This window comes from Hemitrygon akajei, chromosome 3 (assembly GCF_048418815.1).
Source record: "Hemitrygon akajei chromosome 3, sHemAka1.3, whole genome shotgun sequence".
NCBI classification, from domain to species: Eukaryota; Metazoa; Chordata; class Chondrichthyes; order Myliobatiformes; family Dasyatidae; genus Hemitrygon; species Hemitrygon akajei.
In genome coordinates, this window is record NC_133126.1 from 190591227 (window position 1) to 190619083 (window position 27857).

The 27857-nt window shown below is 44.6% G+C and overlaps 1 protein-coding gene across 2 annotated transcripts in view; it reads left to right on the forward strand.

Moving 5' to 3' along the window:
- Nucleotides 1–800: 800 nt before the first annotated feature.
- p2ry1 (purinergic receptor P2Y1) overlaps nt 801–27857 on the forward strand; it is a 64900-nt gene continuing 37843 nt past the window's right edge. The window contains exons 1-2 of one of the 2 annotated variants that reach the window (XM_073041633.1): nt 801–1273; nt 15743–15956. The gene's annotated coding sequence lies outside the window, so the exon portion shown is untranslated. The remainder of the gene's footprint in view (nt 1274–15742; nt 15957–27857) is intronic. The other variant, XM_073041631.1, reaches the window with a different exon arrangement.

The window sequence follows — 27857 nt, forward strand, 5'->3', positions numbered from 1 at the left end:
AAACAGGGTAAATGCAAGCAGGCTTTTTCCACTGAATTTGGGTGAGACTAGAACTAGACGTCATTGGTTAAGGGTGAAAGGAGAAATGTTTAAGAGGAACATGAGAGGGAACTTCTTCATTCAGAGGATGGGAGTGTGGAACAAGCTGGTGTACGTGGTGGATACCGGTTCAATTTCAACATTTAAAAAATCTCGGATAGGTACATGGATGTGAAGGGTATGGAGGGCTATGATCCCGGTGCAGGTTCGGCATGGACTAGATGGGCCAAAAGGCCTGTTTCTGTGCTGTTGTGTTCTGTGATCTGTGACTGTTACGGTTACAGAGAAAGAGCAGTAAAGGTAGACTATAAGATGCAAGGCCACAGCGCAGAAGATCGTGAGTTCCAATAGTCCGTTTTATGATCAACAGTCTTATAACTGCAGGGTAGAAGCTGTCCTTGAGTTTATGATACGTGCTTTCAAGTCTTCGTATCTCCCGCCTGATGATAATCAACTACACCAGCGGCAAATGCCGCCGCTTGTCTAGGGAAAATTGAATCTGAGCACAGAACTGGCGTTGCCGGCGGTGAGTTATGTCCCGCCTTGAAACTGAACACCTGTCAATCATTCCTCCGCTTCCGTGTGCTAGTTAATAAAAGGACTATTAACTGAAAACTTTAGAATTCGACAGTTTCTAAGAGGAAATAATTTTACTCAATCGAAAGAGCGCAAAGGGGAGTTGGTTTGCAGAAATAAAAACCCTTCAGGCTAAAAGGAGAGCCAGGAGAATGAAGTATTGAATGGTGGAGCAGTCGCAAGAGCGTTTCCCGCTCCTTCTTCTCCCCAGCTTATCTCGGCTGGAGTTTCCACAGAGTGGGGAAATGTAACTAATTAATTCGGAGATCTCGAGGTTACTTCACAATCGTCAAGAGTGCGAGATGAAATCTGATGCGGTCAATGTAATGTTACTCCGGCGAGAGGCACAGAGAGCGAGAGAGTGAGAGAGACGGCAAAATAGAAAGGGAGGGGGCTTCCAAGGCCACGCCTGCCCCGTGACGCTACTCCACAGAACCGCGGACAGGAGTGACACTTGATAGACGCACATTGTGAGCTCTGTATGTCTGTGAACACAGTGAGCTCTTTCGGAGGGTATAGTGACTTTCAATGGAAGAGATCAAAGGACGCAAGAACAGGGAGAAACTTCTCTTTAACGCCCGCGCTTCCCTCTCCAACTGTTCCCGGTGGATGTGATTCTTGACCTATCGTTGGGTATTTGGGAAGTCTGCAGTATGTGGTACGAAAACTTCATCTTGTTAAGATAACCTTCGTGTCTCTTTCGAGTAACTTTGTATGACAAGGGACTGCGCGTGCCTTAAATCCGTGTGTAGTTTTCTGTCGTGACAGTCCTCGATTTTCTGGGCTGATCTCACGTTCGCCAGGCTGTTCTTGTGTCAATAGGAATTCGCGACTCGGCAGGTTGCAATACGCCCCGGTGTTAAGTGAACTGTGTGCGGTTAAAGAAAAAAATATATAAGTGTCAATGAGAAAACATGTGTGTGGGTTGATGGAATGGGAGTGTCAGGCGAGCAGGCATATCTCAGCTTTAGTGGAAGTCACTAAACTGGTGTTCCCGGTATTTGAGGGCAGAATCCGCAATCCCACGTCCCACTTCTCGCGCATGGCCCTCCACGCTGGAAACCTTCAAGCTTTTTCAAGGTAATAAATGTTCAAAGTTCCAAGTGCATTCATTATCAAAGGACGTAAACAACGCTAAGATTCATTTTCCTTCAGGCATTCACAGTAGATACAAAGAAACGCGTTAGAATCAATGCAAAGCTTCGCACGAAGACTGCCAAACAACCAATGTGCATAAGAAGATGTTTTGCAATTGTACAAACTGTGCAATTGGGAGGATGGAAAAAAACTGAGAACGTGAGTTGTAGAGTATTTGAAAGTGATTCCAGAGGTTGTGGAATCAGTTCAGAGTTGAGGTGAGTGATGTTATCCACGCTGGTTCGAGAACCTGACGGTTGAAAGGTAGCTGATCCTGAACCTGGTGGTGTGGGTCCTGAGACTGCTGCACCTCCGGCCCGGTGTCAGTAGCGAGGAAGCAGCATGGTCTGGATGTGGGGGTCCCAAACGATGGCTGCCGCTTTCTTGTGGCAGCTCTCGTTGTAGATGTGCTCAGTGGTGGGGAGGGCTCTATCAGAAAGGATAATGTCGTGATAGAGGGTTTGCAGAATTAATGAGGAGTGAATGCACAGGAGAACGTTTGGAGGAGATAACATCATGAAGGGCATAAATAGGTTGAATGTCGACGGATCTCCTCCCAGGGAACTAAACACCAGAGGATTTACGTTTTGAGAGGGCAGATTCAAATGGTAATTTGGCTTCAGATTTCCGAACGGTCCACGAACCCACCAAATGTTCAAAGTAAATTTATTATCAAAGTTCTTATATGTCACTTTAAAGGCAGCAAACTGTGCAAATATGAAAATAAAGAAATAATAATAATTATTATTATTATAAGCAATAAATATCAAGAGCATGAGATGAAGAGTGCTTGAAAGTGAGCCCACGGGTAGTGGAAACAGTTCGGTGATGGGGTAGGTGAAGTTATCCTCTTTGGTTCAAGAGCCTGATTGTTGAGGGGTGACATTGCTGTTTCTGAACCTGGTGGTGTGAGTCCTGAGACTCCTGTACCTTCCTTCCTGGCGGCAGCAGTGAGAAGAGAGCATGACCTGGGTGGTGGGGGTCCCTGATGATGGAGGCTGCTCTGTGCAATTGGGCTCAATGGTGGGGAGGGGTTTACCTGTGATGGACTGCACCATATCCACTAAACGCAGCCTCAACCACTCCTCTTTGTCCTAATCTGTCTAACTAACTATTGTTCTGTATAGTTCAAAGTTCAAGGTAAAGTTTATTTTCAGAGTTCATGTATGTCACCACAAAGGACCTGGAGAATCTTTATTTCCTGTGGGAATACTCAGCAAATTTATAGAAAAGAAACTGCAAACGGGATCAATGAAAGATCACGTAGAGCATTGAAGACAACAAACTGCAAATGCATATATAAATAAATAGCAATAAATAACAAGAGCATGCAATAACAAGATAGAGTCCTTAAAGTAAGATCGTTGGTTGCGGCAACATCTCAACAGATGGGCGGGTGAATGTAGTTATTCCCTTTTTTTTTCAAAAGCTTGAAGGTTGAGGCATCGCAACTGTTCGTGAACCTGCTGGTGCAAGTCCTGAGGTTTTTGTATCTTCTACCTGATGGCAGAAGTGAGAAAAGAGCATGCATGGCCTGAGTGGTGATGTTCTTTGATGCTGGATGCTGTTTTCCCATGACAATGTTTCAGGTAGACATTGTCAATGGTTGTGAGGGCTTTACCTATGATTCACTGGGCCAAGCCCACTCCCTTTGGTCAGATTTTCCACCCAAGTGTATTGGTGTTCCCATATTAGGCCATAATGCAGCCAGTCAGTACACTTGCTGATACACATCTAAATAAGTTTGTCAAAGTTTTTGATGCCATGCTGAATCTCTGCAAACTCCTAAGGAAGTAGAGGTGCAGCCATAGTTTCTTGGTAATTGCACTTACATGCTGGGCTCAGGACAGGTCCTCTCAAGTAATAACACCCAGGAATTTAAAGTTACTGACCCTTTCCACCTCTGATGAGGACTCGGACCTCAGGTTTCTCTCTCCTGAAGTCTACAATCAGACCCTATACATCATTCTATCTCTCATTCTATCATTCTGTCTATCCTCCAATCCCACTGTTTATCAGTCCTTTTCTCCTTCCATCATTCTGTCTATCAAGGATCGTCTTTATTTGCCATTTATATGCCCGAGGAAGGGTCTCAGCCCGAAACATCAACTGTTTACTCTTTTCCACCGATGCTGCCTGCCCTGCGAGTTTCTCCTATTTTGTGTGTGTTGAAAAGAAATTATGGACCAGTTAACCTGACCTCAATTATTGGGAAGATGTTGGAGCCAATTGTTAAGGAAGTGGCTTTTGGATTCTTGGAGGTCCATGATGAAATAGGCCAAAGTCAGCATGGTTTCCTTAAGGCAAAATCTCGCCTGACAAACCTGTTAGAATTCTTTGAGGAAATAACAAGCAGGATAGACAAACTCAGTGGATGTTGCATACTTGGATTTTTGGAAGGCCTTTGACAAGGAGCCACACATGAGGCTACTTAACAAGCTATAAGTCCATGTCATTACAGGAAAGGGTCTAACATGGATAAAGCAGCAGCTGATTGGCGAGAGGCAAAGAGTGGAAATAAAGGGAGCCTTTTCTGCTTGGCTGCCGGTGACGGGGTTGGTGTTGGGACTGCTTTCTACTTAGTATGTCAAAGATTTTGATGACAGAATTGCTGGTTTGTGGACGATATGAAGATAGGTGGAGGGGCAGTTAGTGTTGAGGAAGCAGCGAGGCTGCAGCAGGACTTGGACAGATGAGGAGAATGGGCAAAGAAGTGGCAGATGGAATGCAGTGTCATGAAGTGTTTGGTCATACATTTTGGTAGAAGGAATACAAGCACAGACTATTTTCTAAATGGAGAGAAAATTCAAAAATCAAAGGTGCAAAGTGGACTTGGCAGCCCACATGCCGGATTCCCCAAAGGTTAACTTGCCTGGTTCTGAAATTGCACCATCTCGGATCGCAAGACCCTGCAGCGGATACTGAGGTCAGCTGAGAAGATCATCGGGGTCTCTCTTCCCATCATTACAGACATTTACACTAGATTCAAGATTCAAGATTCAAAAACTTTATTGTCATTCTAACCGTACATCAGCTCTGCAGGGCAGAATGAGACAGTGTTTCCCAGGAGCAGTGCAATCATAACATAACAAACGCAACACTAAATAATAAACACAACAATAAATAGTAAAACACAACAGCCACATGTCAGTTAAAAACAAGTTATAAGTGTCCAGTGCAAGTTAAAAGTGTCCAAAGCACAGTCAGGTAGAGCAGCTATTTAGCAGTCTGACTGCCTGTGGGAGGAAGCTGTTTAGTAGCCTTGTGGTTTTAGTTTTGATGCTCCTGTAACGTTTACCTGATGGCAGAAGAACAAACAGTTCATGGAGAGGGTGTGAGGGGTCTTTAATGATGTACCGTGTCTTCTGGAGGCATCGGCTCTGAAAGAGGTCTTGAACAGAAGGTAGGGAGACCCCAATAACCTTCTCTGCTCCCCTAACCACCCTCTGCAAGGCTTTTTTGTCAGCAGCACTGCAGCTGGAGTACCAGGTTGTGATGCAAAAGGTCAGCACACTCTCAACCACTCCTCTGTAGAATGCAGTTAAGATGTTAGTGGGGAGTGATGCTTGTTTAAGCTTCCTCAGAAAGTGCAATCTCTGCTGGGCTCGTTTCACAATCCCAGTGGTGTTCCTGGACCAGGTGAGATTGTCCAAGATCTGCACCCCAAGGAGCTTGATGTTTTCCACTCTCTCCACTGTGGAGCCACTGATACTGAGGGGTGTCTGCTCAGGCTGAGACCGTCTGAAATCGACGATCATCTCCTTGGTTTTGGTGACATTAAGCATCAAGTTGTTGTCACTGCACCAGCTCTCACGGTGTTTGACCTCCTCCCTGTACATTGTTTCGTCATTTTTGCTGATGAGCTCCACCACTGTGGTATCATCAGCAAATTTAATGATCAGGTTCTCCTTGAATCTGGCTGCACAGTCATGTGTTGGCAGTGTAAACAGTCGTGTGCTGAGCACACAACCTTGTGGGGATCCAGTGCTCAGTGTGATGGAGTCAGAGATGTTCCTGCCAACACAGACTGACTGTGGTCTCTCTGTCAAGAAATCCAGAATCCAGCAACACATGGCAGTGTTAAGGCCAAGCAGTGACAGTTTCTCCACTAGTCTCTGCGGGATGATGGTATTGAACGCTGATCTGAACTACACACTGCATCCGCAAAGCAAACAGCATTATGAAGGACCCCATACACCCCTCATACAAACTCTTCTCCCTCCTGCCTTCTGGGAAAAGACACCGAAGCATTCGGGCTCTCAGGACCAGACTATGTAATAGTTTCTTCCCCCAAGCTATCAGACTCCTCAATACCCAAAGCCTGGACTGATACCTTACTGCCCTATTTTCTTGTTTATTATTTATTGTAATGACTGCACTGTTTTGTGCAGTTTATGCAGTCCTGGGTAGGTCTGTAGTCTAGTGTAGTTTTTTTTCTGTGTTTTTTACGTAGTTCAGTCTGTACTGTGTCATGTAACACCATGGTCCTGAAAAAAAGTTCTCATTTTTACTATGTACTGTACCAGCAGTTATGGTCGAAATGACAATAAAAGTGACTTGACTTGACTTGAGTCGGTGGAGAGGAAGGCAAACGCAATGTTAGATTTTCTTTTGAGAGGACTAGAATATAAAAGTAAGGATGTAACGCTGAGCAACACACACAAGATGCTGGAGGATCTCGGCAGTTCAGGCAGCATCTATGGAAATGAATAAACAGTCAACATTTTGGGTTGAAACCCTTGTTTAGGACTGAAAAGGAAGGGGGAAGATGCCAGAATAGAAAGGTGGGGGGTTAGGAAGAGAAGGAGGATAGTTTGGTGATAGGTGAAGCCAGGTGGGTTGGAAAGATAAAGAGCTGGAGATGAAAGAATCTGATGGGAGAGAAGAGTGGGCTATAGGAGAAAGGGAAGGAGGAGGGGACCCAGGAGGAGGTGATAGGCAGGTGAGAAGAAGTAAAAAGACTGAGAGTCAAACAGCAGAAGAGGAGAGGGGTGAATATTTTTACTGGAAAGAGAAATCAATATTCAGGCAACCTAGATGGAATATAAGATGTTGCTCCTCCACCCTGAGGGTGTCCTCATCTTAGCACAAGAGGTTGCAATAGATCAACACATCAGAACGGGATTTGGAATCAGAATTCAAATGTTTGGCCGCCCACCAGGAAATTCTGCTTTTTGAAGATGGAGCGGAGATGCTTGACAAAGCTGTCCCCCAATTTATCACAAGTCTCACCACTGTAGAAGATGCTGCATCGGGAGCACCAGAGACAATAGAAATGCCAGCAGGTGAAGTGTTGCCTCAGCTGGAAGAACTGTTTGTGGCCCTGAATGGAGGTGAATGGGCAGATGTAGCACTAAGGCTGCTTGCAGGGATTTAAGTGCTGGGAGGGAGTTTAGTGCAAAGAGACTGAGAAAAGAGAGTAGCATTTTTACAGGGGATAGGTGGGGAGAGGTATAGTTAAGATAACTGTAAGAATCGATAGGTTTATAAAAGATAGATATCGCTTGACAGTTTGTCTCCAGAGATGGAGAAGGAAAAATCAAGAAAGTGGAGGATGGTGTCAGAAATGGACCAAGTAAATTTAAGAGCAGGGTTGAAGTTAGGGGTAAAGTTGATGGAATTGATGAGCTCAGCATGGATGCAGGAAGCAGCACCAATGCAGTTGTCAATGTAGTGGAGGAAGGGTTGAGGAGTTGGGCTGTAATCTTGAGCATTTATAAGGCACCGGGCGGGGGGGGGGGGAATCACTTGAAGTATTTTAAGGAGTTTTGGGTCCCTTGTTTGAGAAAGAATGCACTGGCATTCTAGAGGGTTTAGAGAAGGTTAATGAGAATGATTACGGGTTTGAACGACTGATCGTGTGAGGAGTGATTGATAGCTCTGGGCCTTTACTTGCTGGAATTAAGGAACATTGGAGCGGATCTCATTGAAAGCTATCAAATACTGAATGGCCTTGATAGAGTGTATGTGGAGAGGTTTTTTTTTATGGTAGGGGAGTCTAGGACCAGAGGGCACAGCTTTAGAACAGAGGGACATCCATTTAGAATGGATCTGATGAGGAATTTCTTTAGCCAGGGGTTGGTAACTCTGAATTCATGCCATAGGCAGCTGTGGAAGTTAGGTCATTGGGTGCATTTAATGGAGAGGTTGATAGGTTCTTGATTAGTCAAGGCATGAAAGGTTATGGAGAGAAGGCAGGATAATGGGGTTGATTAGCCAGGAAAAAATGGCAGAGTGGACTCAATAGCTGAAGAGCCTAATTCTGCTCCATGTCTTATGGTCTGTGTCTGTCTCTCTATCCATCCTGCTATCTGTCTATTTATCTCTATCCTATGCATCCATGTATCCTTCTATTGATTGGAGTACTGTGCAGACATGACTGCGCATGTCCAATGAAGAGCTTCAATGGGAAACCCAGTCTCTATAAAAGAGAACTACCACCTAGCAGTATAGTCTGAGTCGGAGTAGGAAGGCTTTGGCTCAAACAGGACTTTGGCGAGAATAGGCGGAGCCTGGGTAAGTTCATCCCTTATTTCTTATTCAGCTCCAGAGAGGATAGAGGGCATGTCTATAGAGCCTGTGTTCTGTTCGGGGTGTCGGATGTGGGATTTCCAGGAGACTCCCAGCCTCCCGGACGGCCACATTTGCACCAGATGCATCGAGATGCAGCTTCTTACAGACCGTGTTGAGGAACTAAAGTTGCAGCTCGATGACCTTCGGCTTGTTAGGGAAAGTGAGGCAGTGATAGACAGTAGCTAGAGGGAGGTGGTCAACCCTAGGCTCCAGGAGACAGATTAATAGGTGACTGTCAGGAGAGAGAGAAGGAGGAACATCAGATAGTGGAGATCACCCCTGTGGCCATTCCCTCAACAATAAGTAGTCAATTCTGAGTACTGTTGGGAGGGATGACCTACCTCTGGGAAGCAACAGTGGCCGTGCCTCTAGCATGGAGTCTAACCCTGTGGTTCAGTAATAGGGACTCTATAGTCAGGGGGACAGATAGGTGATTCTGTGGATGCAAAAAGGAAACACAAATGATAGTTAACCTCCTGGGTTACAGGGTCCAAGATGTTTCTGGATGTGTCCACAATATCCTGAAAAGGGAGGGTGAGCAGCCAGAAGTTGTGGTACATCAATGACATAAGGAGAAAAAGAGAGGAAGCCCTGAAAAAAGAATATAGGAAGTTAGGTAGGAAGCTGAGAAGCAGGACCTTAAGGGTAGTAATCTCAGGACTGCTGCCTGTGCCATGCAACAGTGAGGATAGAAATAAAATGAGGTGACAGATAAATGCGTGGCTGAAGAGTTGGAGCAGGGGGCAGGGATTCAGATTTGGATAATTGGGACCTCTTCTGGGATAGGTGGGACCTGTACAAAAGGGACAGGCTGCATTTGAATCTGAGGGGGACCAATATCCTTGTGGGCAGATTTACTGGAGCTGTTGGGAGTGGTTTAAACTAATATGACAGGGGGAATGGGAACCAGTGTGATAGAGCTGAGCATGAGCCAGCAGGTTTACAAGCAGATGATACATGTAACATGAATGTAAGGAAGGACAAACCAATGACTGGGTACAAATACAGACAGGGCAAGGAGATAAGTTGTACCACAGAGGCAAAATTCAAAAGGGTGAAGAATGCAGGACTGAAGGTGCTGCATTTAAATGCACATGGCATTCGAAATAAGGTGGACGAACTCGTGGAGCACTTAGAGGTTGGTTAATATAACATTGTGGGCATCACTGAGTCGTGGCTGAAAGAAGGCCATATTTGGGAGCTTAACAACAAAGGGTATACTTTGTATCAAAAGGACAGGGAGGAAGGCATAAGTGGTGGTGTGGCTCTGTTGGTAAGAGAGGAAATTACATCTTTGGAAAGATGTGACATAGACTCAGAACATGTTGAGTCTTTGGTTAAATTAAGAATTTGCAAAGGCAAAAAAGAGACATTATTGGAGCTGGAAAAGGCATGTAATAAGGGTAATTGTAATGGGGCCTTCAGTATGCAAGGCGATTGGGAAAATCAGGTTGGAGTCGGAACACAAGACAGGGAATTTGTTGTATACCCATGAGATGGCTTTTTGGAGCAGCTTGTGCTTGAGCCTATTCGGGGAAAGGCCATCTTAGACTGGGTGTTGTGTAATAACCCAGATCTTATTAGGGAGCATAACGTAAAGGAACCTTTAGGAGGCAGTGATCATAATATGATTGAATTCATACCGCAATTTGAGAGGGAGAAGCAGAACTCAAATGTATCAGTATTGCAGTGGAATTAAGGGATTTACAGAGGCATGAGAGAGGAGCTTGTCCAGGTGGACTGGAGGAGGATACTGGTGGGGATGATGGCGAGCAGAGATGGCTGAAGATTCTGGGAATAGTTCACAAGGCACATACATGATAGATACTGTATGACCCACCAACGAAGAAGTTGTCAAATGGCAGGGGTAGGCAACCGTGGCTGACAAGGGAAGTTAAGGACTGCAAGTAAGCAAAGGAAAGGGCATTTTAGGTAGTGGAAGTGAGTGGGACATTGGGAAGCTTTTAAAGTCCAACAAAAAGCAACTTAAAAAGCCATAAGAAGGGAAAAGACAAAATATGAGGGCAGACTAGCCAATAATATAAAGTAGGATACCAATAGTTTCTCAGTTACATAAAGAGTAAAAGGGAGGTGAGAGTTGATATTGGACTACTGGAACATGATGCTGGTGAGGTAGTAATGGGGGACAAAGAAATGGCAGTTGAACTTAATTGGTACTTTGCATCTGTCTTCACTGTGGAGGACACTAGCAGTGTGCCAGAGGTCTGTGAGTATCAAGAAGCAGGAGTGAGTGCCATTGCTATTACGAAGGAAGAAGTGCTACCAAACTCAAAGGCCTTTCAGGTGAATAAGTCACCTGGGCCTGATGGACTACATCCCAGAGTCCTGAGAGAGGTTTCTGAAGAGATAACAGATGCATTGGTCATGATCTTTCAAGAATCACTTGACTTTGGCATGGTCCTGAAGGGCTGGAAGATTGCAAATGTCACTCCACTCTTTAATGAGGGAGGAAGGCAAAAAAGGGAAATTATAGGCCAGATAGCCAAACCTCAGTGGCTGGGTAAGTGTTTGAGTCTATTATTAAGGATGAGGTTTCGAGGTAATTGGAGACTAATGATAAAATAAGCCAAAGCCAATGTGGTTTCTGTAAAAGGATATCTCGCCTGGCAATCAGTTCTTTGAGGACGAAACAAGCAGGGTGGACAAAGGAGAGGCAGTGGATGTCATTTACTTGGATTTTCAGAAGGTGTTTGATAAGGTGGTACACATGAGGCTGTTTAACAAGATAAAATCCTATGGCTTACAGGAAAGATACTGACATGGATAGCGGAGTGGCTGATGGGCAGGAGGCAGCTTGTGGGAATAAAAAGGGCCTTTTCTGGTTGGCTGCTGGTGACTAATGGTATTCCTCAAGGATCAGTATTGGGGCTGCTGCTTTTGACATTGTTTGTCAGTGATTTAGATCATAGAATTGATGGCTTTGTGGCAAAGTTTGTGGATGATAGCTGGAGGAGTAGGTAGCGCTGAGGAAGCAACGTGATTGCCCGACAAACAAATCAGAAGAATAGTCAAAAAAGTGGCAGATGGAATACAGTGTTTTGAAATGTATGATAATGCATTTTGGTAAAAGTAACAATAGTGTGGACTATTATCTAAACGGGGAGAAGTCTGAAATATTAGAGGTGCAGAAGGACTTGGGAGTCCTCATGCACGACTCCCAGAAGGTTAATTTACAGGTTGAGTCTGTGGTAAAGAAGGCAAATGCGATGTTGGCATTTATTTCAAGGGGAAAAGAATACAAAAGCAAGGAGGTAATGCTGAGCCTTTATAAGACATTGGTCAGGCTGCACTTTTGTCAACAGCTTTGGGCCCCATACCTCAGAAAGGAAGTTGCTTGTTTCCTGATCGGTCAGGGCATCAAAGGATATGGTGAGAAGGCAGGTGTATGGGGTTGCATGGGATCAGGGATCAGCCATGATGGAATGGTGGAGCAGACTCGATGGGCTGAATGGCCTAATTCTGCACCTGTGTCTTATGGTCTTATTTATATATCTAACCTTTAGCTTTCTTTCTATCTAGTATGTATTTGCCTTTAACTAAGTTATTATGTCCTACACTGCATTGCTGCCACAAAGCAATAAATTTCATGGCATATTTCAGTGATAACAAACATGATTCTGATTCTAAACTTCTTCATGCAGAGGATGTTGCGTTAGTGCAACAAGTTGTCAGGCAAAGTAGTGGAAGCAGGTACATTGGCAACATTTACCAGATACTTCAACAGGTAAATGGATAGGAAAGGTTCAGAGGGATATGGATCAAAGGTGGGCAAGTTGCTGAAGTTTAGGTTCACTCATCCAGAACCATAAGCTAACTCAGATGGGCAACTGAGCACATGAAAGGGTTACATTGCATCTGATGGCTCTGAACCTCTACTCACTGGAGTTTAAGAGAATGGTGGAGGGAGCGATCTCATTCAAACCTATTGAATGTTGAAAGGCCTAGGTGGAATGGATATGGAGAGGTTGTTTCCTTTGGCGGGGGAGTCTATAACCAGAACGTACAGCCTCAGAACACAATGACGTCCCTTTAGAACAGAGGCCATGTCATTGGGTACATTTAAAGTAGATTTTGATAGGTTTTTGATTAGTCCAGGTGTCAAAGGTTATGGGGAGAAGGCAGTATGATTCTAAAGAGATGGCCATTCATTTCCAGGGATAATTTTCCAGACAAGCCCAGTGGTGAATAGAGTCACAGAATACCACGACATGGAAATGGGTTCTTTAGGCCATCTAATTCATGTTGACCACAGCATCACCCCCGCCCCTACCCCTAGTGTCAGTGTCTCAGTTGTCTATGTTCATCCCATAAACGTTAGTTTATCATGTCCATACTCGTACCTATCAACATAATTCCATGCACTCACCTTGGGTCCTGCACCTCCTATATCGTAGAGATTCAGCTACTTGTCCAGGTGTTTCTCAGATGCTATGAGAGATCCTGCCTCCACCACCTCATCATGCAACATGTCCCACATCCCGAACACTCCCCCTCAGAGTCTTCAGCACCCTAACCATGGAAACAAGATACTTAGTACCTTGAAGATATTCTGCAGGAGCAACACACAAAATGCTGGAGGAACTCAGCAGGTCGGGCAGCATCTATGGTGGGAAGTGGACAGTTGGTTTTTTTTGTGGAGACTCTTTACCTATGGGTCTCAATCCAAAATGCTGGCAGCCCATTTTCTTCCATAGATCCGCAGATGGTTTCTAGTCAGAATCAGGATTAGGTTTATTATCACCGGCATGTGACATGAAATTTGTTAACTTAGCAGCAGCAGTTCAATACAATACATATTTTCTTAGATAAGGGGCCCTCCTCCTCTCTGTTCAAAAGGGATGCCTTTCTGTTCTGATACTGTGCCTTCTGGTTCTAGACGCCCCCACGTTAAACAAGAAACAAAAAGCGAATCTCAGTAACAATGTCCAAAGAATTAACGGTTTGTTTTAAAACCCATCTACTGAGAACTTAGAATACTACAGCACAGAAACAGGCCCTTTGGCCCACTATGATTGTGCTGAACACGAAGTCAAATTAAATCCCTTCTGTCTGCACATGATCCATATCCTTCCCTTCCTTGCATATTCATGTGTCTGGGTAACAGCCTCTTAAACACCACCATCCTATCTGCTTTCACCACCACCGCCACCTCAGCAGCCCGTTCCAGGCACCTATCACTCTCTGTGTGCCCCACACATCTCCTTAGAACTTTCCCATTTTTCTTCTTCTATCTTAAATGCATGTCCTCTTGTATTTGACATTTCTACCCTTGGAAATGGATGACAGGGTGGAGATACATCTCTACCAAAGGAGGTGTAAGCCGCTCCTTTCCTCCGCTGGCCTGCAGGTCACCCTTGGGAAAGGTGCAGCACCTATTTAGCCCCCTGATCAGGGTCACATGAAGCCATGGGAGCAGGTGGTGGATGGTGGATGAGCAGCTGGTTCATATCACAAGTTCTGGTTATGTGACCACTGATGCCAGGCAGGCAATCTCAGAAGAGTATTGGTAATGGCTGGGGTCACCCATCTTGTCAAGACACTGTCCAGAAGAAGGCAACGGCAAACCACTTCTGTAGAAACATTTGCCAAGGACAATCATGATCAATGTCATACAATACAGCACATAATGATGAAGACCCTTGCAAAGAGATTCTGATGGGTTCATGAATGTAAAACCAGAAAATTCTGGAAACACTTGGCAGGTCGGGCAGCATCTGTGCGAGGAGAAACCAAGCTCTGACAAAAGATGTTGGCTGTGAAATGTTGACTGTTTTTATTCCCAACTACCTCCAATACAAGTTTTTTAATATGTTAATATTATTTTGTGGAATATATGTATTGTGTTTTGCACCTTGGTCCCAGAGGAACTTTGCTTCATTTAGCTGAATACACGTGTACAGTTGAATGACAATAAACTTGAATTCAAACCACTTTCTCTGGCTGCTTGTTCCATGTTCACCTTCCTCTGTGTGGAAAAAGCTGCCCCTCAAATCCCTTTCAAATCTTTCCCATCTCACCCTAAACCCGTGCCCCCTTGATCTGGACTCTCCTACCCTGGGGATTGACTGTTACTGTCACCTTATCTGTGTCCCTCGTATTTTAAAAATTTCTGTAAGGGCGCATTCATTTTCCTCCAGACCCATCAGTTATCTATTGTGTGCTCCGTTCAGGGACAAATGGGGTTGGACAATATATACTGAGATGGTGAATGACATCCACATCCAGTGAATCAATACATTTATTAGTCATTATATTTCCTTAATGCCTTCCAGTATTGGCAGCGGGCAAGAATTTATGAATGGGATCATTGAGATTTCTCTTGTGCTGTGTACAGTAGATCTTTATCCAGTTAATAGAACATCGAACGGTACAACACAGGACCAGGCCCTTCAGCTCCCAATGTTGTGCTGAACCAGCTAAAAAGTAAATCAACCCCCCCCCAAAACTAACCCCTCCTACCTACAGAGTATCTATATCCCTCTATCATCTTCACATCCATGTGCCTACCTAAACTTCTCTTTGATGTATTTGCTTCTACCATCATACCAGGCAGTGCATCTCTGAGTATGAAACTTAGCCCTCGCATCTCCCTTGAACCTACCCCCTCCCACCTTCAACGCATGCCCACTGGTATTAGACACTTCAACCCTGGGAAGCAGATACTTCCTGTCTACTCTCGTAAACCTCTGTCAGATCTCCCCCTTGGCCTCTGCCACTCCAGAGGAAACGACCCAAATTTATCGAGCTTCTCGTGATAACAATTGCCCTCTAAACCAGGTGGCATCCTGGCAAACCTCTTCTGCACCCTCCTCAAAGCCTCAACATCCTTCCTGTAGAGGGGCGACCAGAACGGTACGTAATACTCCAGGGACCATGGAACAGTACCGCGCAGGAAATGATTCTTTGGCCCACAGTATCTGTGCTGAGACTAAAAGTCTTCAGCCTGCGCATAATCCATCTGCCTCTATTTCCTGAGTCTGACAGCCTCTTAAAAGCCTCAAGCACTACCCCTGGCAGCCCGTTCCAAGCACCTGCCACTTTCTTTGTGGAAGAACTTACCTTGCGCATCTTTAAACTTTCCTCTTCTCACCTCAAATCTGTGTCCTCTAGTACTGGACATTACACTGGGTAAAAGATATCCACCTATGTCTCATATAATTTTATAAAATCATGTCTCCCCTCAGCCTCTGATGCTCCAGAGAATGTAACTCAAGTTTGTCCAAGCTCTCCTTGTAGCCCAAAACCCTTTAATCCACAAGGCATTCCAGTAAGACCCTCCTTTTACTAGACTTTTTCTATGGATTTCACATCCATCCTGTATTGGGACGACCGGAATTCCACGTAATATTCAGTATGTCCCATTTCTCCCTCACTGTCTTTTTTAAATGCCCCGTAGAAAGCATTGTATCCAGATGCATCACGGTTTGGTATGGCAGCCGCTCTGTCCAAGATGGCAAGAAACTACAGAGACCTGTGGACACGGCTCAGCACGTCACAGAGACCAGCCACTACTTTCCACAGACTCTGTCTACACCTTCTGCTGCCTCGGATGAGCGGCCAACACAGTCAAAGACCCCATTCTCTCTTCTCCATCTCTCCATGTGCAGAAGGTAAAAAAAAATCTTGAAAATTAGCTTCTGATTGTATCTTGTTGAGATGCAGCATAGAATAAACCCTTCTGGCTCTCCAAGACAGACCACACCTTCTGTGGAACGGTAGCTGTAACACTCCATGTATATTCTGCATTCTGCTATTGCGTTTCCCTTTGTACTTGTGTTTTGAAATTACCTGTGTAGATGCCGTGTAGGGCAGCACAGTAGTGTAGTGGTTAGCACAACGCTTTATAGTACAGGCGACCCGGGTTCAACTCCTGCTGCTGCCTGTAAGGAGTTTGTGTGTTCTCCTCCTGACTGCATGGGATTCCTCCCCCAACCCAAAAACGTACCAGTTGGTAGGTTAATTCATCATTGTAAATTGTCCCGTGATTAGGCTAGCTTTAAATTGGTGTGTTGCTCTGTGGCATGGCTCAAAGGGCCAGAAGGGCCCTTAAATAAATTAATAAAAAGAACAAAGATTTTTACTGTATCTCTGTACTTGTGACAACAATAAAACATTTAGCAATTCTCCAGGAGCGATCTAACCAGTTATGTTAGTGTGAAAGGATTTAACGCTCAGTTGCTGTTAGCAGCCCAGCCTCCAATTTTTGCAGTTTCTTGGACGTAGTGGCGCCATTGTCAGATTGTGCATGTACAATACAGATCTGATTTTCATCTTCTCCAGATGGCAAAGAAATACAGGAAAAAAAAACATGGCTGTCATTGAAAGAAAATGCATCGAACCCCTCCCCACATGAAAAGGAGAAAGAAACAAAACTCACAAGCCCTAAACCTCCACACTCCTTCCATCGCACAAAATCTAACAGATCGCCCACACGGAAAACGGCGGCTAGAACATCAAACCCCAAGCCCCCTCCCTCGCCAAAGAAACAGCGGCAATAGCATCAAAGCCCCACCACCTCAGCTTGTCCGTTCTCCCCGCCTCTGCTTGCTCCTGAGAAGGTTGGCAGCATGGAACCATAGTAGATATTGTATTGCTGTTACAGTGCAAGTGACCCAGGTACAATCCCTGCCATGTTCCCCAAGGAGTTTGTAAATTTTTCCTGTGATTGTGTGGGTTGCCTCTGGGTGCTCCTCTTTCCTCCTACGTTCCGTGGGTCACGTGGGTGTTATTAGGGGGTGTGAGCTCACTGGGCTGGAAGGGCCTGTTACCATGCGGTATCTCTAAAATAACCCAGTAACTCCGAGTGAGTCGGTGAGGGGTGAGACTGCCAACCGTGCCCATGGAGATGTAGGTGGTTGAATGAAGTGTGAAGACTGGAAATGGCACAGCAAACTTCGCACAGGTTTATAAACATCTGCTCACATTTAGAATGTGCCTGAACAGTTGGCTGTGCAATCAAAAACACCATCCGCAGATGCTAGAAATTCAAAGCAACGCATGCAAAATGCTGGCGGAGCTCAGCATAGCCAGGCAGTGTCTCCAAAGCAGCGCACACAAAGGCAGAATCCTGGCCTGCCGAGTTCCTCCAGAATTTTGTGTGTGTTGCTTTGGGTATGCAATCAGGATTCTTCTGAATACATTTTGATGGCGGACGTGGGTGAATTTCATTGCGTGAGTCATCATAGATACGGGAAAGTAAAGAAATGTTATCAGTGTTGTGCATCAACTCTACGTCAAATGGTTAACGTGATGGGCTTCCAAAAATTAGGTATTGGTTTATTATTGTCATGTAAACGTGTTGAACTCGGTCTCCAAATGGGATTCAGAAATGGGGATATTATGTTGCAGCTGCACAAGACATTGGTGAGGCTGCATTTGGAACATTGGGCTTAGTTTTGGCCACCCTACCAGAGGAATGATGTCATGAAGCTGGAAAGGGCGCAGAGGAGATTTATCAGAGTACTGCTCGAACTGTTGGGGTGAGAGGCTGAACATGAGACAGTTTTTGGGGACATGAGACTGAGGGGTGATCTTATAGAGGTGTGTAAAATCATGAGGGGCATACATAGGGTAAATGCACTCCCAAGGTTGGGAATAAAGCACTGGAGGGCATAGGATTAAGGTGAGAGGAGAAAGATTTAGTAGAAACTTTAGGGGTAATGAGTATGTGGAATGAGCTGCCAGTGGTTGAGGCGGGTACATCAACAACATTTAAAATGGGTTCCCAACCTGGGGTCCTCAGACCCCTCGGTTAATGACAGGGGTCCATGGTATATGAAAGGTTGAGCACACCTGATTTAAAAGTTACTTGGAAAGGTACAAGATAGAAAGATACGGGCCAAACACAGAGAAATTGGACTAGCTGAGGTGAGAATCTTGGGAGGCATGTACTGATTGGGCTGGAGAGCCTGTTTCTGGGCAGTTTGACTTTAGGACTCTGTACAGTGAAAAGCTTGTCTTGCATACTGTTTACACAGACCAAGTCATTCCGGAGTGTATTGAGAGTCGTTCTTCGAGACAAAGAATTTAGATTGATAGAGGTAGAACAGTCACGATAAAAGCTGCAGATGGGTGTAAACTCAGCCAGCTCCACCATGGGCTCTAGTTTCCCCAACATTGAGGACATCTTGAAAAGGCGATTCCTCACAAAGGCAATGCCCATCCTTAAGCACCAAGCACATGCCCTCTTCTCTTTGCTGATTCCAGAGAGGAGGTACAGGAGCCTGAAGACCCACACCCAGCTTTTGCCCCTCAGCCGTCAGGTTTCTGAATGGACAACGAACCCATGAACACCCCTCACTACTTTTGCCCCCCTTTTCCGCTACTTATTTTATATATTCATTAAACTTTAGAGTAATTTTATGTCTTTCACTGCACTGTACAGCTTCTGCTGCAAAACATCAAATTTCACAACATGTGATAATGAACCAGACTCCTGTTTTGACTCTATTGAGTGGCTCTGCATTGAGCAGCTTGCGATGAGACACCCCTCCGATGCCAAGTAACCTTCACCTAGCAGGAATTTGATTGCTTTGTAAAGCCTCGTAACCCTGTCGTCCTACTCCAATCTGACTTGCTACCTCTAGACTAAGCCACTCCAAGGCTTTCCTGGTTGTATTTCTTCTGCACACCCTTAGCTGAAAACCATCCAAACTTCAGCTGCATGCAGCCCAGCTGAAGCCCATTCAATATCATTTCTGTTAATACTCACCAACACAATGATTCTCTGCCCACCGGGGACAACCCGATAACTTCACACTCTTGTTATCCAAAGTCATCATAACTTGGTCCCTCCCCATGTCTGTAAGCTCTCCTCCACCCTAACGACTGTTCCTATCATAGAAACCAGACTCATTGCGTACTGTATTATCTCCAGAGTGTGTACATTAAACTCACTGAGATCAAATTGCATCCCACATGAAGACACATACACTAGAACTAGACTTGTGTTTAACCTTGATGTTCTGACATAAGAACATAAGAAATAGGAGCAAGGGTAGGCCATCTGGCCCATCGAGCCTGCTCTGCCATTCAATAAGATCATGGCTGATCTGGCCATAGACCCATCTTCACCTAGCTGGCTTTTCCCCAGAACCCTTAATTCCCCTACCTCTAATTCCACTTAGGGTTGTTGAACAGCAAGGGAGGTTGTTAGACTCTTCTTTTGGAAATAGAATATAGAACAATAGAACACAAGAAAAGTCACTTCGGCCCACAATGTTGTGCTGAACGTATTAAGCTAGTGATGCACCATCAATAACTCACTCCGAGACGTAAAAGCGAGATATCGGCTTTTATTGACTGGAAGAAGGAACGAGCAGTGAGTGACCACCATACTACATCCTGGAGACTGAAAGGCTGGGCTCAGACCTCCATCACCTTTATACCGGGGTCTGTGGGAGGAGCCACAGGAGCAGTCATCAGGGGGCGTGTCCAGACAGGTATATGTAGTTCACCACAGCTAGTAATCAAATGGCCAAGTAAACTAATCCCTTCTGTGTACACAATGCCCATAACCTTTCATTTTCTTCACATCTCTTAAAAGTCTCTGAAGTATCTGCCTCTGTCACCACCCAAGTCAATGCATTCCAGGCACCCACAGCCCTAAGTAAAAAAAAACTTGCCCCTCACGCCTCCTTTGGAATTACCCCCTCTCATCTTAAATGCATGCCCTTTGGGATTAGACATTTCAACCCTGGAAAAAAGATGTTGTCTGTCTACTCTATCTACACCTCTCATAATCTTACAAACTTCCATCAGATCTTCCCTCAGCTTCTGCTGCTCCAGAGGGCACAAATATCCCTTGCCACTTTCTAGCCCAAGTCTCAATGTTGCCTTGGTCTTGCTTTAAGTGGGCATGGACAATGTCACTACCAGAGGATATGCCAGTGAAAATGAAAATAGTGTGGCTGTCAATAACCTCCACACTTCTGACCTTAAAGTTTCCAACTTTCAGTTAATTGGGAAGTCAGCTCTGATGGTGGGAGTCTGGAGACTGGAGTTGGACCCCTCTGTGTGTGTGTGGGTAAGTGGGAGGTAGGTATGGGGCTTGTCTTGCTGTTGTAGTTTTGTTGCTTGCCGTGTTCTGTTTTGGTATGTTCTGTGTTGTTCTGATGGCCATTGTTGGTGCAGGAGTGTGTGGCCACACTTAGAGCTGCTCCCAGCACACCGCTAGGTTGTGTTGATTATCAACACAAATGACGCATTTCACTGTACGTTACAACACACACGTGGTAAATGAATCGGGACCTGAATCTGAAGTGATGTCTTGGGGCTGGGATGAGATGCTCCCAAAGACCATGACCATCATATTTTTGGTACACCACCAAACATCATGATTTTTTTTTCTGCAGGGCTATATTTTACAGATATCTTTATGTGTTTGTTACCTTGTATGTGTGATTTGTGTTTTGTGCTGTATGACTCTTAGTCAAGTCAAGCCACTTTTATTGTCATTTTGACCATAACTGCTGGTACAGTGCATAATAAAAATGAGACAACGTTTTCCAGGACCATGGTGTTACATGACACAGTACAAAAACTAAACTGAACTACGTAAAAAACAACACAGAGAAAAAATGAAGAACACAACAACTACACTAGACTACAGACCTACCCAGGACTGCATAAAGTGCACAAAACAGTGCAGGCATTACAATAAATAATAAACAGGACAGTAGGGCAAGGTGTCAGTCCAGGCTCTGGGTATTAAGGAGTCTGATAGCTTGGGGGAAGAAGCTGTTACATAGTCTGGTCGTGAGAGCCTGAATGCTTCGGAGCCTTTTCCCAGATGGCAGGAGGGAGAAGAGATTGTATGAGGGGTGGATGGGGTCCTTCATAATGCTGTTTCCTTTGTGGTTGCAGCGTGTAGTGTAAATGTCCGTGATGGCAGGAAGGGAGACCCCGATGATCTTCTCAGCTGACCTCACTATCCGCTGCAGGGTCTTGCGATCTGAGATGGTGCAATTTCTGAACCAGGCAGTGATGCAGCTGCTCAGGATGCTCTCAATACAACCCCTGTAGAATGTGATGAGGATGGTGGGGGGTGGGAGATGGACTTTCCTCAGTCTTCACAGAAAGTAGAGACGCTGCTGGGCTTTGTGTTTTGCACCTTGGCCCTGGAGTATGTATGGTTGAATGACAATTAAACTGGAATTGAATTGAACGTTTGCACCCTGAGGTCCATTAACTTCAGGCTTCTCTGATGCCACATCAGGTTGAAGGTCAAGATAGGTAGCTTCATACTAGCCCTGGAATTCAGTCCTTTGGTCCACTTTGGAGCAAGTCCACAATGAGATCCGGAATCAAGTGGTCACGGCAGCCCTTATATTCCTTGTGCATTGCAAGTGTTACTTGATAGCTCCCCTCCTATCATTCTCCTAATGGCAAGACCATAAGACATAGAAGCAGAATTGGGAAATTCGGTCCATTATGTCTGCTCCATCATTCCATTGTGGCTGATGTATTATCCGCCTCAATCCCATTCTCCTGCCTTCTCCCTATAACTTTAGATGTCCTCACTAATCAAGAATATACTCCATGAATTGGCCTTCAAAACCATCTGTTGCAATGAATTCCACATATTCGCTACCCTCTAGCAAAAGGAATTCTCTATTTAAGGGGACGTCCTTCTATTCTGAGACTGTGCTCTCTGGTCCTAGGCTCCCTCTCTATAGGAAACATCCTTTCCACATTCACTCTCTCTAGGCCTTTCAATAGTCAATAGGTTTCAATGAGATCCCTCCTCATTCTTCTAATCTCCAGCGAGTACAGGCCCAGACCTTTGAAATGCTCCTTATGCATTAACTCTTTCATTCCTGGGATCATTCTCATGAATGTACTCTGAAACCTCTCCAACACAATACAATACGTCCTTGCTTTTATATTCTAGTCCTCTCAAAATGAATGGAATCAGATTTTTGGATACATTTTATGATGATGTCAAAGGCCTTCATAATCTGGTCCCTCCGCATTTCTGTTACCTCTTCCCACTAATGATCCACTGATGTATTTGTGCTGTTCATATGATAGACAGTACCTGAGTCAATGAACTCCATGTTATCTCAAGAAAACTCTGTGCATCAAACTCTCTAGGACTTGACAACATCCAACTGGGAGAAAGTTTAAAAAAACTCCAAGATGAAAGGAGACTTCAGGATTCCCTGAGGTTAGCTTCAAGTTGGAGTTAGTGGTAAGCAAGGCAGGTGTAATGTAAGCATTCATTTTGAGAGGATAAGAGTATACTGTAAAAGCAAGGGTGTCGTTCTGAGGCTTCATAAGGCATTGATCAGACCGCACTTGTAAGCAGTTTTGAGTTCTTATCTAAGGAAGAATTGCTGGCATTGGAGAGGATTCAGAGGAGGTTCATGAGAATAATCCTGGGAATGAAAGAGTTAACATATGAGGAGCATTTGGTGTCTCTGGGCCTGTTCTGTCTGGAGTTCAGGAGAATGAGGAGGGAACTCACTGAAAACTTCAAAATATTGAAAGGCCTGGACAGAGTGGTGGAATGTTTCCAATGGTGGGTGAGTCTGGAGACTAGAACCAGAAAGTGTCAGAATCAAAGGACATCCCCTTCGAACAGAGATGAGGAGGAATTTCTTTAGCTGTTGAGTCTATGGAATTCATTGCCACAGATGGCTTTGGAGGTCAACTCATTGGGTATATTTAAAGTGAAGTTGATAGGTTCTTGATTAATAAGTGTGTCAAAGGTCATGGGGAGAAGGCAGGAGGGTGGAGTTGAGGGAGATAAATATATCAGCCATGGCAATAAATCAGGATGGAGAAGTGCACTTGATGGGCCAAGTAGCCTAATTTTGCTCCTATGTCTTATGGCCTTATGTTCTTATCAAAGCATGTACTCAAAAATTAGCCTTTCTGCTCCAGAGCTTTTGAACCACAAGGGAGGTTGTTGGGCTCTCATCAAATGACACATTCTGCCCTCTCCTATCAGATTCCTTCTTTTTCCAATCCTTTACATCTTTCATCTATTACCTTTCAGCTTCTTATTTCTTCCCCACCTTCCCCCTCACCCGGCTTCACCAATCACCTGCCAGCTTGTACTCCATTTTCTTACCCCTCACCTTATTCTGGCTTCTTCCCCCTTCCTTTCCAGTCCCAAAGAAGGGTCTCAGCCTGAAATGTTAGCTCTTTCCCCCGTCCATTGATGCCGCCTGATCTGTTGAGTCGCTCCAGCACTTTGTGTGTGTTGCTCTAGATTTTTAGCACCTGCAGAATCTCTGATACTTACGATCTGCCAGCAAAGATCAGCCTTGATCATACGACTGGCAGCAGGAGGCTTGAGGGGCCTGTTGATCTCCTCCTTCTCCTCCTACCTCCTTGTGTTCTCGTGAAAGAAGCCACTCCACTCTCCACCCTAAGCACTCTTCCCCCTTCTGCAGGCCCAATCTGCAACGATGAGTGACACATTCCATTCTCTTTAGCTCAACGATCAGAGGCTTTGGCATAATTTAGATTAGCAAAGCAACTGGTATTTATGCAGTAGCGTATCAAGTTTGTGAGATGTCCCTGAAATCCAGCGCGCAAGTGGTGATTTACTTTTGAAGGACAACGGTCAAGTTGCAACATTTTTATATCTTACAAACAACAAACTAGTATATAAAATAAATCTTTTACTTGCACTCAGTGGGCACTCTATTAAGTACTTCCAGTACCCAATACAACGGCCACTGAGTGTAAATTTAAAATTCAAAGTAAACTTAATTATCTAAGTACATGTATGTCACCATGTACTCCACTGAGAGATGCATTGTCCTGTGGGGAATTCAGCAAACCTATAGAATAGTAACTATAACAGGAACAATGAAAGATCAGCCTGAGTGCAAGGGGCAGCAAACTGTGCAAGTACCAATATAAATAAAAAGAGGAATTGGTGCTTTCCCGGCATATATGATGAATAAACTATTCTCGGGATATATGATGAATAAACTATTCTTGGGCCTAAAGCCGGGAACAAGTATCAATTTTAACCAACATTTCAATGACAAACTCTGCCAACTTCATCAGGGATGATGCCTGGGCATGTCTAGTTCAGTGATATTTATACCCCAGTTGTCTGTCCCTAACCTATCAGGAGGGATGGATGACAGGGGATAAATACCACCAGACTAGACATGCCCAGGCAGCATCCCTGATGAAGACAGTGGAGTTTGTCATTGAAACGTTGGTTATTATAGATAGCTGTACCTGCTGGAAGCCCAAGAAGAATTTATTCAACAAATCTAAATAAATAACGAGAACACAAAATAAGAAAGGAGTCCTTAAAGTGAGATCATTGGTTGTGGCAACATCTAAATGGATTAACAAGTGAGTGTTGCTCAAGAGCCTGATCGTTAAAGAATAGTAACTGTTCTTGACCCTGATGATGTGAGTCCTGAGGCTCTTGTACCTACTCCCTGATGGCAGCAGCGAGAAAAGAGCATGGCCTGGGTGGTGAGGATCTTTGGTGATGGATGCTGTTTTTCTACAATGGCATTTCATGTAGATGTGCGCAACGAGTGGGAGGAATTTACTGGTGATGTACTGGGACGAATTCACTACCTTTTGTAGGATTTTCCATTCAAAGGCATTGGTGTTTCCATACCAGGCTGTGATGCAATCAGTCAATATACTCTCCGCCACACACATCTATAGAAGTTTGTCAAAGTTTTAGATGCCAAATCTCCACAGGCTCCTGAGGAAGAAGAGGAAATACCTTCTGCTGCTGTATTCCTTCCACATCAAGTTTCGACATGCCCTACATCCAGAGATATACTTCTGCACACCACTGTTGTAATTTGAGATACTGTCACGTCCCTGTCAGCTTGAACCAGTCTGGCCATTCTCCTCTGACCTCTCTCATTAACAAGGCATTTTCACCCACAGAACTGCCACTTACCTGAACGTTTGTTTTGCTTTGAATAACTAAATATTGAAAAACTGAATGTACTTGGGAAGTCTTGGCCAATATTCTGCTTATAATTAGTAACTACACTCAATTAATGCAAATATCAAATTAGCCAATCCCGTGGCTGCAACTCAACGCATAAAAGCGTGCAGACATGGTCAAGAGGTTCAGTTGTTGTTCGGACGAAACATCAGAATGGGGAAGAAATGTGATTTAGGTGATTTTTGACCGTGTTGCCAGACGGGGTGGTTTGAGTATCTCCGAAACTGCTGACCTCCTGGGATTTTCATGTACACCAGTCTCTAGAGTTTACAGAGAATAGCGTATAAAAAAACCCAAAGGAACGTCCAGTAAGCACCAGTTCTGTGGTCAAAAAGATCTTGTTCGTGAGAGGAGTTTGAGGAATCCTGATGAAGGGTCTCAGCCTGTAACATCAACTGTTTGCTTTTTCCCATAGATGCTGCTGAATAACTCCAGCATTTTGTGTGTGTGTTGCTTAGTTTTCCAGCATCTGCAGACATTTCTCTTGTTTGAGGTTTCAGGAGAATAGCCAGACTTGTTCAAGCTGACAGAAAAGTGACAGTAACTCGTATAACCACACTTTCCAACAGTGCGTGCAGAAGAGCGTCTTTGAATGCACGGCATTTCAAAGCTTGAAGTGGATGGGCTGCAGCAGCAGAAGACCACGAGCGTACTGTACATTTGGTGGTCACTTTATTAGGTACAGGGGGTATCTAACTACTTATCCTAATGATACCCCTCATAACGTTGTATATAATTAATGTTGAATTATTGTAAACTTATAGTGCTGTTAGAAAGTGAGGTTATCAAGTGCCAATCCTGGTGTTGAATAATTGGGTTGAAGAATACATTGTGTGGGTCAGACCAATATGAGTAAGACTCCACTGGGAGTCCTGATGCAGGGTACCAGGTCAAAATGTTAGCAGTCCCCTTCCCTCCACATCAGCCCACTGAGTTTCTGTTTCGTTGTTTATGTTTGGTCGCTCATCTCAGTCTGCGCACTCTTCCTGCGTCTCTAAACTGTGAGCGAATTCATTCAGCTAAGCATTGGCATGGCGGAAGGCACTTCCAAATGCATACGGCATCATGGCAAACCGTCTTCCCCATACTGTTGTCCGCAGAATGAGCCCAGATGCCTTTTGAGATTTGCAGTATCGCGCTGGGCTTCCTGAGAGCTGAACAGTGCTGCAGGAGGAAGAGCTGCTGCCTTTCAGTGACCCAGGTAGGATTCCGAACTCGGGTGTTACCTGCGTGAAGCTCTCACCCCATGCCATCGTTTATTTATTTAGAGATACGTTGCAGAAGAGCCAATTCCAGCCCAGTGGGTCGTTCAACCCAATTATTTAACCCTAGCCTAATCACAGGGCAACTCACAACCACCAGTCAACCTACTGACCTGAACGTCTTTGGGCTGAAACCAGAGTGCCTGGAGGACACCTACGCGCAGACGGAAAGAACGTACAAACTTCTCACAGAGAGCACCAAAACTGAACTCTGAATTCCAATGCTCTGAGCTGTAATAGCATCAGTCCACCAGTGTTCTCTCTGGCTGTTCTGGCTTCCTTCCACATCCCAAGCATGTGCAGGCTGGTAGATTAACTTGCTGCTGTAAATTGTCTCCAGTCTCATTGAGAGGCAGGGGAATCAGCAGGGGTTGGTGTAACGGCCGCGTGAGAGAAAAGATATTAAATAAGTCGTGGAATATGTTTCATGGCATTTCTTTGAGGGCTGGCATAGATTTGATGGGCTGAATGACCTGCTCCTCCTTTGGAAGGAAGTGTGATAAATAGTACAAGAAATCTTCTAGCTCTTCAGAGGTCTTGCACACGATCAAGGATCAAGGATCAACTTTATTCACCATATTCATTTACACTTATTAGGAATTTGCTGTGTTGTGTCGGTCAGAGAGCGACATGCAACAAGAAACAAGAACATTCAACGATCATAAAGAATTATAGAAAAAATAAAGTTAGAGATTAAAGGACAGACATGAGCTATAATGTGCACAGTACATAAAACCAGCATGTCTTTACAAAGTAAACAGCATTGTAAAAAGTGGTTTAACGTGTTTACAGTGCAGTGCCAGGGGTAATAGATGGGGGGGGAGGAGTGGTGAGGTGGAAGGAGGCTAACTGGAATGATTGATTTGATTAACTACCTGGGGGCAGAAACTTTCAAGATGACGTCTAGTCTTTGTTTTCAAAGCTCAAATTAATTTATTATCAAAGTACATATATGTCACCATATACTACCCTGAGATTGATTTTCTTGTAGGCATTCCCAGTAAGTACAAAGAAAAACAATAGAATCAGTGAAAAACTGCACCAAGAAAGACAAACAACCAATGTGCAAAAGACAGTGAAGTGCGTAAATACAAAAAGAGAAGAAAGAAATAGTAAAATCAAGAACACAAATTGAATTGTTGGGATGAGTGAAGTTGAGTGAAGATATCCTGTCTGGTTCAACAGCCAGTTGGCCGAAGGGTAATAACTCTTCCTGAAGCTGGTAGTGTGGGTCTCCTTCCTGATGGCAGCAGCGAGAAGCAAGAATGGCCTGGATGGTGGAGTCCTTGATGATGGATGCT